Source organism: Anser anser (assembly GCF_964211835.1).
Source record: "Anser anser genome assembly, chromosome: 26".
Classification (NCBI taxonomy): Eukaryota; Metazoa; Chordata; class Aves; order Anseriformes; family Anatidae; genus Anser; species Anser anser.
The window spans coordinates 4063756-4076904 of record NC_139747.1 but is presented as its reverse complement, the minus strand read 5'-3'; the positions used below and the strand labels follow the sequence as shown (position 1 = coordinate 4076904).

The window sequence follows — 13149 nt, the reverse complement described above, 5'->3', positions numbered from 1 at the left end:
GTCTGTAATCCTGGCTGCTATAAAGAACGGAAGAAAAAGTCCTTGTCCAAAGAACTTTTTCTCTGGGGATCACTCCAGGAAAAGCAGATGGGTACAGATGTACAAAAGAGTACACAAATAGAGTATGGGCTGTAAGAAGCATTGGAAATAGGAATTTCAGTAGCTAGTATTGTGTTAAAAAGAAAGCAGTGCCATCCCTGAAACACTCTGAGCAATGTCAGGGAGCTTTTTTCCTCTTAAACTTAGGTAGAGGAGCCTACACGTGAGAGATTTGTGTTTCATATTGCAGCACCCCAACTGTGGGACTAAATTCCTTTTTAAGTTCCTTTTATTAGGCAAAAGAATGAACTGGTTCTCTAAACCGTAGCTAATGATATGCAGGTTGTAATTTATAAATAGCATGCTCAGTATTTGCAGTGTATTTATATCATATTATGTAAGATAAATTGTTGGCAAACATTTATAAACTATTTATTGGACATGCCACTGTTTGTTCAATGATTTATAAATCAATGCAGTAAAGTGTAAAGTGGTGACAGAGTTTCAGATAAATTCTTCGCAAAATATTTGCTGTGCATCAATAATTCCGATATTAATTACTTTACAGTTTATCTGTAAGTGCTTTGGGAATGATATGCAGTTCACTTTCTCAGTAGCCCAACTAGCAAGGGGCTCAAAGCGTGGCTCAGATTATCTTCTAGACCTGCTTGGTGTTGGCGTACTTCAAGAACAAACAAATCTGTCCCTGTTCTGTGCATCACTGTTGAAAATCTGTTGGCAGAGGTTTGAGAACCAGCAGCAAGTGGAATCAGCCAGAGGTGCTGAGGCAGGAAACACAGGAAACTCAGGGTGAGCACCTTCATCAACAATTATCCTAAGTTTAGTGGCCTGCTTACAGCAGTGACCAGTCTTGCCTCGCCGTAATCGTTTTTCTGGGCTGGTTGAATCTCTCACATTCTCCACTTTCACATACAGGACACCTTTCTCTTTTTGCCATCCTTTTGTTGTAAGTCTCTGTTTCCATAAGGACTGGCTTCCTAGGGACTTTGTTGCAATGAGGCATTTTTTTGGCTGGAGTTTGAGACCTTAGAGATTTATAGTTTTCTGTTTTCCTTCACCCAGAAAAGAAATAATAGGAATTGTAATAGGAACTGAGATTCTCATTTCGCTACAAGGTCCTAGCAGCCACGATGACTTCTTTGTCCCCGCCTCTGCTCTCTCAATAAAGCATTAAATGACTCAGAAGACCTGAAAACACTTGGGGCAAAAAAAAAAATAAAATAATAAAGGTTAAAATAAAAGAGGTGTTAAGGCTTCTGAAAAACGTAGCCTGTATTTAAGCCTGTCCTGTACTTTCCAGAGCACCTAAGAAAGAAACAGTTCTGTAAAAATAATGGATTATTAGTGCATTTAAAAGAAACAAAGTCTGCAGCTTGTCTGTTGCCTAGCAAAGAGTTTTCACATTGTTTAAAAACACATTTACAGCAGCTGGTAGACAAGGTATAGCTGGGGAAGAGGGGCAGCTTAGCTCTGATGGTTGAATTGCTTCGCCTGGAGGTGGTCACAAGCTCTTGGCTCTGTGCAGAGGTTTGGGCTTCTGCAGTTTAGTGCTGTTGCTTTGTGGGGCTTTGGAAGAGCAGATCTCAGCAATGAGTCTACTTCCACACACCTACAAGTAAGTACCTGGAGCACATAACTCTTAAAATATGCCAAAATAAGGAATTTTTAGTCTTTAAAGAACTGAAGTTGCACCTGTTGAGATGCAAACACGTAGCAGTTTGTATTTATCCATGCAAATAAGTTTTGAAGTAGTGCTTGAAACTCAGCCTGGTCCAGTAGATCAGCATGCAGTCAGTTTGCTTAAATGCACAGAGTTTAAAAACGTAGTTGCTTTTCAAGTTGCAGAAATTAAAATAACTTATACTAATAGAGTGTTTTTAAAGTGTACATCCCTATCTACCTATGTGCTTGTCTACGCAGATAAGTCAGCCGTAAGCTCTATGAAGTTGTTCTTAAATAAGCGTAGAATTAGCTTTTTGGATGAATTACCTCTGAGTTGGGAGAAACATTTAGATAAGTGTTAATGTTGTAGTGAAGATAGAATAGATAGAATAAAACGTATTGATTAACTGCTATCAATGAGAAGATACTGAAGTATGTAGCTACATAAATAGATATTTTAGTATCTCTTGGTAGCAGTTAATTTATATGTTTTATTCACGTTCAATAGCGTTTTTGGTGAGGAATTGCAGCACAACAAAATGGTTCTGAGCAGTAGCATCCTAATTGAGATCTGTGGAAATTTCAGATGGGTTTTGTGTGGCTTTGTTTTGCTCTGACTTTCCCTTTGAAAACAGCCTTCTGGAGAGCAGCTCTGTAGAGAGGTAAAAGCGCCTTTAAGCCAAATGGGGCTATCTAAATGCATTACAGCTTATTGTGCTCGGACTTCCTTAGCTGCTAAAAACAACCTTTAGGCATCTGGGTGAAGTGGGGATGGCAACAGGCGAGGCATGCGTGAGATTGGTGTGCGTTACTGGACTCCTGCTGGCAGTAACCATCAAAAGAAAATGTTGACTGATAGCCCCGGACAGTAAGCCCGAGAAAGGTCAGGCATTGCAGGCAAGGAAACAAGAACAAAACCTGGATGCAGTAACTGGTAAAGCTGCAGGAATCGCCACTGGGAGCCATCCCTTCGTTGTGAGCATCGCTGACCTCTCTTCAGGTCTTAGATTATCAGTGTAATACAGTTAGGCGTATCGATTGAAAGGCAGTGAATTTCTGTCTTGTCCAGTGCCTTTTGAAAGATGTTCTGTGGCACGCTTGGCTTTCCTCTCGTGTCGCACCTTATATCTTTTAGATGCTAAGTTCATCTGGGCAAGTTTTTCCTGGCTGTTTTTCCATATGTTTTTGGTGGAGCACTGTGCGTGGTGTCAGTTTGATAAATAATGCAAATGACAGATGGTTAAGACAGGTCAATAGAGATGTAGATGTACTAGCAGAAGGCTGCGCTGTGATGTCTGGAAGTCCAGGGTTAAATTAATTGATGATGCATGATAAGAAAGGGATGTTTGCTAAAGCTGCACAGAATATAGCTTGTATGAAGTTCTGCTGAGGTTTCAGTTGTGCAGTTTAGAGACCTGTGTTCAGACTCACTACACGCAGTAACCTTCAGTCTGTATCACCCTAGACAGCTTAATAAGTATATGAAAACCTAAGCACAGGCCAGGCATGGCACACATCAGCTTAGTGCATCTCTTATGGAGAGGAAAGCTGGGTGAGGCCTAACAGCGGTGCCCTGCTGGTGCTCTAGAAGAAACATCTCATCAGCTCCCTCTTGGCAGGGCCTCTGCCTTGTGTTAGGGGAGTAAAGTCAAAGGAGGGATGTGAGACACCAGCCCAGGACCATCTGTGGTGCTTCACCTCATCTGTGTTCAGAGCTTGCTGTGCCCTGCAGGGGCAGGGCCTGGAGGGTTAAATGCAGGGTCAGGTGAGCAAAATCCTGCTACAGGAAATCCTGCTACAGGGAGTGGCCTAAAGGAGGTGGGAGTGATTCCCCAGGGAGCAAGGCAGTGGGCCTTGAACTTTGATCCTGTCCTTGCAGTGCCCCAACTACCCCCAATCTACTGGTATCTGTGCAGGATGGAGTAACATCGAAGAGGTAGAAAGCAACCCTGATGAGTGCTGTTTGGTAAACTGGTTCATCTTGTCCCGTTTTCCTTCTTCTGAAGACCGAATCCCTCAAGTTCCTGAGATCCCTCTAAGTAAAGGTACATAACCATTCTCCTCTGAGTTCTGCCTTTCAGTGCTCTGTGCCTCGGCTTGCCCATAGGCAGCTGCCTGCCTGAGTTAAATCCCTGTGGAAAGCACACATGGAAAACATCAGAAGCTTTTCTCTCTTGTTTGTGTTAGCAGAGCACACAGAATTTTAGTATGTTTTCAGCACTGAGACAGTTTTCTGAAGGATGTGGAAGCTGGAAATCAAGGTGACTTATGCTGCTAGGACTAACAGGACTGCACCCAGTCCTACCGTTTCTGCAGGTGTGACAAAACCCAGTGCATGCTAATGTAAATTTGTTGCTGCCTACCTGTCTGATCCTGGGCTATCAGAGTGCTTAAACAGCAGGAGTGGATGCTGCATAGAGAAAAAAGACTTGACAAAGAGAAGAGCTGCTGAATATCTGGTAGAAGCTGAGCAAGACTTACCACTTTGTCCCATTCTCAAACCACATATAGAAAAGACTTGAGAAATGCTGATCTGTAGTATCAGTGGGCAGAGATTGTCTTTACATTCAAATGCTTACATTCAAGCACTAAGCCTGCTGTTCGGGGGCTCCTGAGCCTGACTGCACAGTGAACCCCCTGGAGAGCTTGTGAGCTCCTCACCCTGGCTCTCTGATCTTTATTTGTTGTGTCCCTTGTGAATCTCAACTGAATAATGATTTGGTGTTCAGCTGGGAGGGAAGGAAGACTGGCACGGTGGCTATGAATATTTATGTTGAAGTATTAGGGGTTGTTTTAGTGTAAATAACAAAAATGTCATTGAATTCCTTCCAACAAAATTATCTGTGGTCCTGTTAGGATGTGTGAATGGAAGAAAGGCTTTTAGTCTTTGCAGGGTAAGCTGACCACTTATCTATGAAGATTATTTGATACTTGTTTATGTGGAGTTTTCTTGGTCTGTTCTTTGAAGCAATTGATTTTTTGGCTGTAGTAGGAGGGATGTTGCTAAATTAAAAAGGCTGCTGGCCTACTGTGAAAACTTCTGAACTTGCAAGAAAAGAAGTTTCGGAACAAGTCCTTTTTGAACAAGGAAAAGAAAAAGAAATTTGTAGGGAGAGGTGGAGTACAGTTGAACACTGGCTTTTAAAAACCATAAAGGGTATCCTGACAATTATGAAAAAATACTTAGTTTTTGCTTTTGTTCAGATTAAGGTGCACTATTTTAGATTTTTACATGGAATTGAGATTTACAGTAGAGGTTTCAACCTTCTAAAAGGCATCAATATTTCAAAAGCACAAGAAAGTTGGTTTACAAACTATTCAGTGGTATTAAATAATGTATACGTACTTGTGAAGAAAACAAAAAATCAATAGCTATTGCAAGTTTAGCTCTGCATGAATCCTAAGGAAATGTCAACAGTTCTTTCCTGTGCTATTTCTGTTGTGCCCATCAAATGGCTTGGGTTCTCTTTTGAAATGATTTTTCAATATTGGCTTTTACATTGCGGTAAGTTTTATGCTGACCGTTCTTGGAGGAGCCTAAATTCATGTTTTTATCCTCAGAAATGAGTTTACAGAGACCTTTAAACATTTCTCGGAAAAATGTCAATGAAGTGATGGGTAATGAAATGCATTGCCCTCTTCGTGCAACAGAAGTCTCAACTGTTTGCTCGTGTTGTCCTTACTCAAACTAGGGATGCTGGTTTCCTATAAATGTCTGTGTCAAGGGCTGTGTGTTTCCCCAGATGCTTAGGAATTACTGTTTGGGTGGGTGTCCTCATGCAGTCCATCTCCTACTTGCATTATTATTTTTGTTTCAGAACAAAAGTGCTCCTTTCTTGTACAAGTAGAAAAAGAGAACTCAGGTAGACACCATAGCAGTACTAGTGTGTGCAGGCAGAGTAGTGTGTGTGGCTTGCCAGTCTCTAACTTCATGCCCTACTATCAAAAGGTGGCCAAAGATTAAGGAAAGTGTTTAAATGGGTTTAAAAACTCACCTTTGTACAAGCCTACAGCGATTCAATTAAAGACAACTAGTAAAAGTTTAGCCTGCGGGGTGGCGCAGCCTTTGGTGACATGAGTAGAACAATTTATTTTTTGGTACCAAATTACAGTGATTATAGGTGCTTTTGCATCTAAAAAAATGGAGGTTATGTCAGAAGGAATGGCTAATGGTGATTGTTATTCAATAATCTGTTCAATTCTACAATCCTGTGAAAGACCTCCTGACCTTTTGGGTTTCAAGAGCCCTTTTAACATGTTAATCCATAATAGGTGTATATAGCTTTTATAAAATCAGTTTATAGACAAACAAGTGTTACTGTCTGTGACTATCTATAATCTACATTGAAGTATATCTATATTCGTAAAAGTTTTACATGATAGCTATCAAGTTTTAGATTGCAGTGCAGATACTGGTGCTGAATAGTATGAGTGCTCTTGGTGAAATTAGATGGAGTATGTAAAAAGTCAAGCACTACTTGTGGGGAGCGAGGACATCTAATCCTTCTCCAGGAGGGAAAAGATATGGCATACCTAAAAGCAACATATTTGTGGGCCCTTCTGCAGCATTCTTGGTGCTTTAAATTGCTTCCTTCTGGCATCATGATGATTAAGACAGACCTGCCAATTTCAAAAGTAGTATCTTGCTTGAATTAGACCAGCATACAGTAGTATACATGCAGTATACAAGCTAATAAAGACAGGTAAGGGCTCACATGTTTGGGCGTAGGGTGACAGCTTCTTGGCGGCAGGATTGATTATAGTAGCCCCCTTGCTTCTCGTTTTGTTGCCTCAATATACCTGTTAGGATGGCCAAGTGGTAAACTCGGCTACAAATGGATCGATTGGGTGGCAAAATGGTCAGGAATGGGAAGGAGAGCAGAAAACAGCAGCAGCGTAACCTGCCATCGCTGGCACCACAGTTGAGACTGTTGAGCCTTGCTGTCAATAACTACCTTCCTGCCTTGTGCATCTGAACAAGAAATGGTGGGAAGTTTCAGCTGCTTTGCTACCCATTAATGCCTCATTTCACTCCCTGAAAAAATGAAGTTGACATAAACTGGTGGCTTCCAAATGATCTGTAAGTATCTAGTTTAATGACTGAGTTAGAGCTTTGTAAATATTTGCAAATCGGGATGTGGAATTAGCCTGTGTAATGCATGCAAGCAATGTAATTTTCAATTTAGTTATCAATGTAAACAGTAATCTAAACCTGATCCTAATGCGGGTTTACATTGCTTTCTGGGAGAGCGATGAGATTTATAATTTGCATCCATCTTCAAAGTGAGGTCTTGTCACAGGTGTCCGCAACAGAGTTGGAGGCTTCAGGTTGTCTGGTTCGGCTTTGCATAACTCTGTGGGCTCACGTGATCCTGGATGTGGGAATAGTACACCAATATGTTGCTTGAAAGCAACTGGATCGAGGCAGTGTAACCTTTGGATAGGGCTTTAAACAAGAGCTGGGAAAACCTGGGTTCTCTTCTTGCTCTGCTTTGATCTGTGTACGCCAACTGTTTCTGCTCCGTGCTTTATCTGTGCTGTGAAGAGTTTACGATTCAAATCCACCAGAAAGACAAGGACCTCTTCTGGTTTGCGTGCACAGTGCCTTACATAATTCACCACGGTGTTGCTTGGAGTCTTTAGGCATTACTGTCATACAAATAACATTAACCATTTTATTTTAATGCTTTGTTTTGCTATGCACGACTGTTCTTTCAGAAATACTAAATCGGATTTCTGCGTCCCAGTGGAAAAAAGACTTGACACGTTATTCCAAATATTTTTCTCTTGTATAGCGTGTGCTTTTTCTCTGAGAACAGAAAGAAATCTTTCACAAAGCAAATCTTTTTGTCGCTTTCTGTTTTTCTCCATTATTGTTTAGCAGATCACAATCTTATACATAATGTATATGTGACTGAAATATTCAAGGTAGTTAACATTTACCATTGTTGCCAAGGGAAGTAATTCTCTTGCAAAGATACAACTTTAATATAAAAGAGTAATAGCTGATATTACCGTGTTCAGATTCAAAAACTGGTAATGGAGCCCTGTTGATATTTAATATCAGCTGGATTCAGTGAATCTTGCATTATGATACTTTTTGAAGGCTGGATTTTTGTAGTTCCGTGATGAATAGCTGGAATAATTACATCCATATAAAATATAGTGCCTGAGAAGTGTATGTCATGAAAATGCATCTCTGATAGACTCCTTTTCAATGTTAATGAAATTGAAGAAATTTTATATTTTTGGAACATGGCTTAAATTTAACTTAACCTGGTGGAGAAGTTCCATTTATCCAGAAGCCATTAATTCAGAACAGAAGGGTTTTTTTTGCTGAGCTACTTAAATCAACATTCCTTCTCTGCATCTTAGTTGGTATTCTCTTGGGGAAGGGAAAAAAAATTATCCTATCAACATATGTTATTGCTGGCATACCACGGTTTGAAGGCCTTTCTGACTGGGCCTCACACAGGGAGGTGAAATACCTCTTGTCTTGCTATACTATGTAGACAGCACTACGCAATTTCTCCTTCTATTCCTTGCCAAGTGCCCCAAAGCTTTTGTTTTACGGAAGTAAGCTGGTCATAATTTCAGCCTGGGTTCAATTTTACTCGGTGTGAAGCCACCGAAATCTGCTGAAAGCATTGTCCTGGGCCCTGCCGCATGGGTGGATGTTATCGGTGCGGTGTTCGCGGAGCAGCCAGATTTGGCGTGGTGCTCGTTGGGAAGAGGCTGGGGCTTGGGTGAAAAGAAAGAGACAGAAAAGGGGAGAAGATCTTTTCCTTTTGCAAGGCTTTTGTGGTTAACGTGGGAGCTGGAGGGCCGTAGCGTTCCTGCAGGAGAGCAGTGAGCCATCCTTCTGCCTGTAACAGAAGGGAGAGCCAGGGGAAGCGAGGCTGTCTCAGGGGACCAGCTGCTGCAGCAAGGCTCTGGAGAAAGTAAGCAGGCATCAGAGTCAAACATCTGTGCGGCGCACACGGTGAGGTGGGAAGGGGGAACGGAGCTGGCAGTGAATCAAGGTGGAGGCGCCGCTCGGGGATAAACAACTGCTCCTTTTTGTGCCCCTCTTTGTCTGTTTCTCCGTCCGAGCGAGCGAAGCAGCAGGGCCAGCGGTGGAGGAGGGATGCGGGTGTGCTGAGCATCAGGTGGTGGGACGTGCTGGCAAAAGCAGCGTTTCTGAGAGCAACAGGACTGCGGCAGAAGTTTGCTTGCAGGCTGCCAGCCGGCACGTTATTGAAGGCTGAAGTTCTTGCCACAGGCTTTGCAGCAGGTTTCTGAAAACACTCTGGAAATCTGCTCTGCAACATGCTTTTCTGCTTGTCTCATCTAAGAAATCTATCTCTTTTTGTGAGCGTGTTTTTTTTCCCCTTCAAAACAGCCAAGGATGTTTCCCCTTTGCTATTTCTTCAAAGCTGGAAAAGGTCATTTGTCCCCATCCTCAGATGTGAGACTGTTCCCTGGTCTTCAAATCCTTTCCCTCGAGTTGATGTCCATAAAGGTGTATGAGAGAGGTTCGCAGCATGATTTTAAGAGCAGAGCAGTGAATTGCTCCCTGTTGCTGTTTGATCAGCGAGTCTCCACCTATTTCCCTTAAGTATTGGGTCAACAAGCAGTTGAGGCTTTGTAGTTTGAAAACCCTTTGCCCAGGGACGTTGAACTTTGTTGGAGCTTTGAAGTGCCTCTCTAGAAACTTGTAGTCCAGATACAGCCATCGAAATGAAACCAAGAAGGGTCCGACACCCTCTAAAATGGCCTCTGCTGAGCCCTTGGGGAGTGGTGTCCCTCAGAGGATGGTTCTCTGTGTAAATTCAGCGCTGTGATCCTTCACTGCTGAGATTGTGTACACCCAGGGTAAATTAAGGGTGCTACATCTGATTGGAGCAGAGATGAATGTGATGGTTGCTCAAGCAGTGTTGCCTGTAAGGCAGGGCTGTTTGTGCCTTTCCCCACCCCCAGACTCCTACCTTGCTCTCGTTATAAGGTGATTAGCAAGTCCAAATGCATATTTATTATGTCACGTTGCTCACAAGCCGTTGCAAGAGCAGCACGGGATGACCAGGCAGGTTTTTTTTCTTGCCCTCCTCAGGTTTGGGTTTTGCACAGTGAGACTGTTCGCATTGTTTCTTTTTGTTTCCCGTGGCTTGCTCCTGATGGATGAGTCAAACAGAAATGGAAAGCTCTGCCTTGTGGAGGGCATCCATCGCCTGCTCCCTGTTTAGCTGGTGGCTGCCCCCTGCCACCCCGTAAATTCATGGGCAGAGAAGCAGGGTTTAAGGCTCTGTCAGCAAACTCAGCCGTGAATGTTGTGACGGTTCTACCCCAACTGACTGAAAAGCATAAATCTTTATCAAAAATCTGTTCTCAGCAGTCTTTGCAGAGCTCAGAGCTTTACCTGAGAGCTACAGATATTGAAACTTCTGCTCTAATCTGAAAATCAAAACTGGCTTCTCAGCCGCATAGGTGGGCTTGGAAAGTGCCGTTCTTCTGCTTTTTTTTTTTGTTATTCAAGTCTCTAGCAGTGTCTGCAGGTACAGATGGTCGTTTACCAGGAGGCGAAGGGTCATGTGCCATGTCCAGCTGGTGCTCGCTGCAAGATGTGCGCTGAAGTTGTGTGATGTGGTGGCAGGTACACAGACATGCCCCCGCGTACCCAGCCTGAAAGAATGCAGCGAATCGTCCATCTGTGATAACAGCAGAGGATGAACGTCCATCTCGCAGTCTCATCGGTTTTCTAATTGGAAAACCAGACATTATTTCTGGTTTTGCTGAAGTATATTTTGTCCGCTCTCGTGCAGTCCCTGCACAGCACCAAAGGAGGTGTCAAAGTCTTTAATCAGAGGGGATGGCTGCTCCTATCCGTCTCCTGTAGAAGTTTTGAAGATTCTTGAGCACTTCTTAAGAGAGAAAACCTTGAGGTTTTCTCCCATTGCTAATTGTATGGGCAAGAGGGGAATAAGAAATTAACTATCTAAGATCTGTCAATTTTAAAATGCTATTAAGCTGCTCCACTTTAATTTTGGTTAAGAGCCGTTTCATTATTAATGCGGGGAGGAAGTCATCTCTAATGACCCCTGGGACATGCCAAAGTGCTTTAAGATCAGTTTGGGCAATCAGAGATCTGTGAGTAATAAAACGTCTGCTCCACGAAGGGCCTTTGCCCACCCTTGGCAAGGGAAGCTGGCCGGATGATCTGAGCCACGTTGCTCGCTGATCGCTCCCAGCCTGGTGCCGCCTTGAGGAGCCCCTTCCATCTTTGCCTTTTAATCTCTCTTGTTGCTTCTCGGATTATTTTTTCCCCTCTCGCAGCACAGAAACCTCAAAAGTTAAGGCACCACAAGATGCGATATGACATAATCGATGCAGTAACTTTTTGAGCTTGCCAAGACTTTGAATTTTTTTTGCGTCTTGCTATCTGTCAGCATGTGCTAATTGAGCCTACATACCCATATGGCATCTGCTCTCTGGAGGAAAATGTTTGAATAGTCCTGTAGAGTATAGCAAATAGTGGTTGATGTGTAGAGAAGCATTTGCCTGTGAATATTGTGTTCTTATAAAACAAACTTGGGTTATTATCCACAAAGCATACACCTGTGTTAAGCCAGAGCTTGAGCTAGTGCTTTTGGCAGCAGTGCTGTAAGACAGGAGAGTTTTAGGGCACTGACACGGGATGGATCGTGTTTGGTATCGCACACACCTAGAAATCTTGAAGTCCTGGTTTTAAGGAGGTGTGACAGATGCCAGCAGGCAATTGCAAGCAAGCACAAGCGGTCAGCCCGGGGAAATGAAGCACCAGCTCCGGTAAACACGAGAAACGGTGGCGGTGCTTTAGCCGTAGCCCCCGAGCGATGGGAATGCTCCTCTAGCGGCTCGGTAACGGGTGCATCTGCTTCAGTTGACTTGAGGAGTAGACGGGGATTTCACTTTGGTGACCTCTCCGTGTGCTGCTATCTGCACGCTGCTCGCGTTCCTCTGAAATCCTGGGAGCAGGGTGCAAGTGGGTCCTGCGCTGGCTGTCTGCAAAGGGGTGAATCTCACCCTTTGAATTAATTAAGCATCTGTGACCGTGGGGAAGGTAGGTGCGCGCTCTCACTCACAGATGGATAAACAGAAGAAGAATGCCTTGCCTAAAGCCATGCACTGAGAGGAAGCGTAAAAAAAAGCCGTGTCTTCTTGCTTTCCTAAGGAAACGAGACATCCGCGTGCTCGTGTCTGTGTGGAGCCTGGTGACCGGTTTTAGTTGGATACAACAAGAATCCTGGAAGGCTTTGAAATCCTACAGATTGATGAAGATAGGTGTGGAGAGCAGAAGGGTGCCCCGTGACGAGCATTGAGCTTGCCGCGCTGCCAATGGTTTGGAAATCTGGAGCGGGCACGAGGCTGTTGAGCACATCCTGCCTTGGCTTCATCCGAGCCCTGCTTCTGGTGGGCAAGCGGTGGGATCCAGGTCTTCTCTTGTTCCTTGTGCTGTGCTGAGTGATGCACAGAAATTACACCAAGGCGCCAAAAGCAGCTTGTTTGGATAGGAATTGCTGCCTTCTCGGTGGATCAAACTGTGCCTTCGATGCTTAAGGGCTGCTTTGGCCGAGACATGGCTCATTTTAAAGTTTGTGTAGTGATGTGCTTGGTGCTGTAACTTGGAGGAGGAAGGGTTACTGCTGGCCTGTGCCGCTTGAGCAGCTCAGGGTGTTTGTTGGCTAAGCATGACGGGCCCACATTTGCAAACCACTGCGTCTGCCGAGATCTTTGGTGGTGACCGGGGCCAAGGCACAAACCTGCAGCAGGCGAATGAGATGAAATAATCCATCCCACGCAGCAGGGCTCCCTGCAGCCAGCTTGAGAACAGCTGAACTCATGAAGGCTGGAGCTTAATAATGGCTTCTGTGAACTTCAGATCTACCCCAAATCCATTTACTTTTTCCGTGTCCTGTTACATTTTTTTTTTGCCTTGCTAGTTTCTGTAAGGATTCTGCCTGTGGTTTTAGGTAATGTCCCAAATGAACGTGTGTGCCTGTTAGTTCTCAGAGTCTTGCCACTTGTATATGGCAGACTGCTGTGGTTTTGAGACAAGGCTTCCCGCGGAAGTTGGAGATTTACTGTGATGCAGTACTTTCTAAACTGCTTCTATCATTTACGGGGGGGGGGGGGGGGGGGGGAATTATGAAAATATTCATCTCTCCCCATAGCTTTGGGACTTAGAGGCTGTTGATGTAGCTCCTTACTTGTTGTCCTACCCCTTTCTGTGATGTACAACATGCTGCAGTTTTGGTTTACTTGGATGAGCTGCAGTTGTGATGGGACCTAGGTCTGTGGCCCTCCAAAGCAGGTTTGTGTAGAAACGCAGCAAACCTACTGAAACCAAGGGAAATGTTTCTAGCCCTTGTACAAATAAGAATCCTTAAACAATCATTGCTGACTTCTGCAGAG

The 13149-nt window shown here is 43.8% G+C and overlaps 1 protein-coding gene across 1 annotated transcript in view; it reads left to right on the top strand.

Moving 5' to 3' along the window:
- The first annotated feature begins 2706 nt into the window (after positions 1-2706).
- Positions 2707-13149, top strand: part of LOC310886875 (uncharacterized protein) — a 198591-nt gene continuing 188148 nt past the window's right edge. Inside the window, exon 1 of the mRNA XM_083812050.1 lies at positions 2707-4616. The gene's annotated coding sequence lies outside the window, so the exon portion shown is untranslated. The remainder of the gene's footprint in view (positions 4617-13149) is intronic.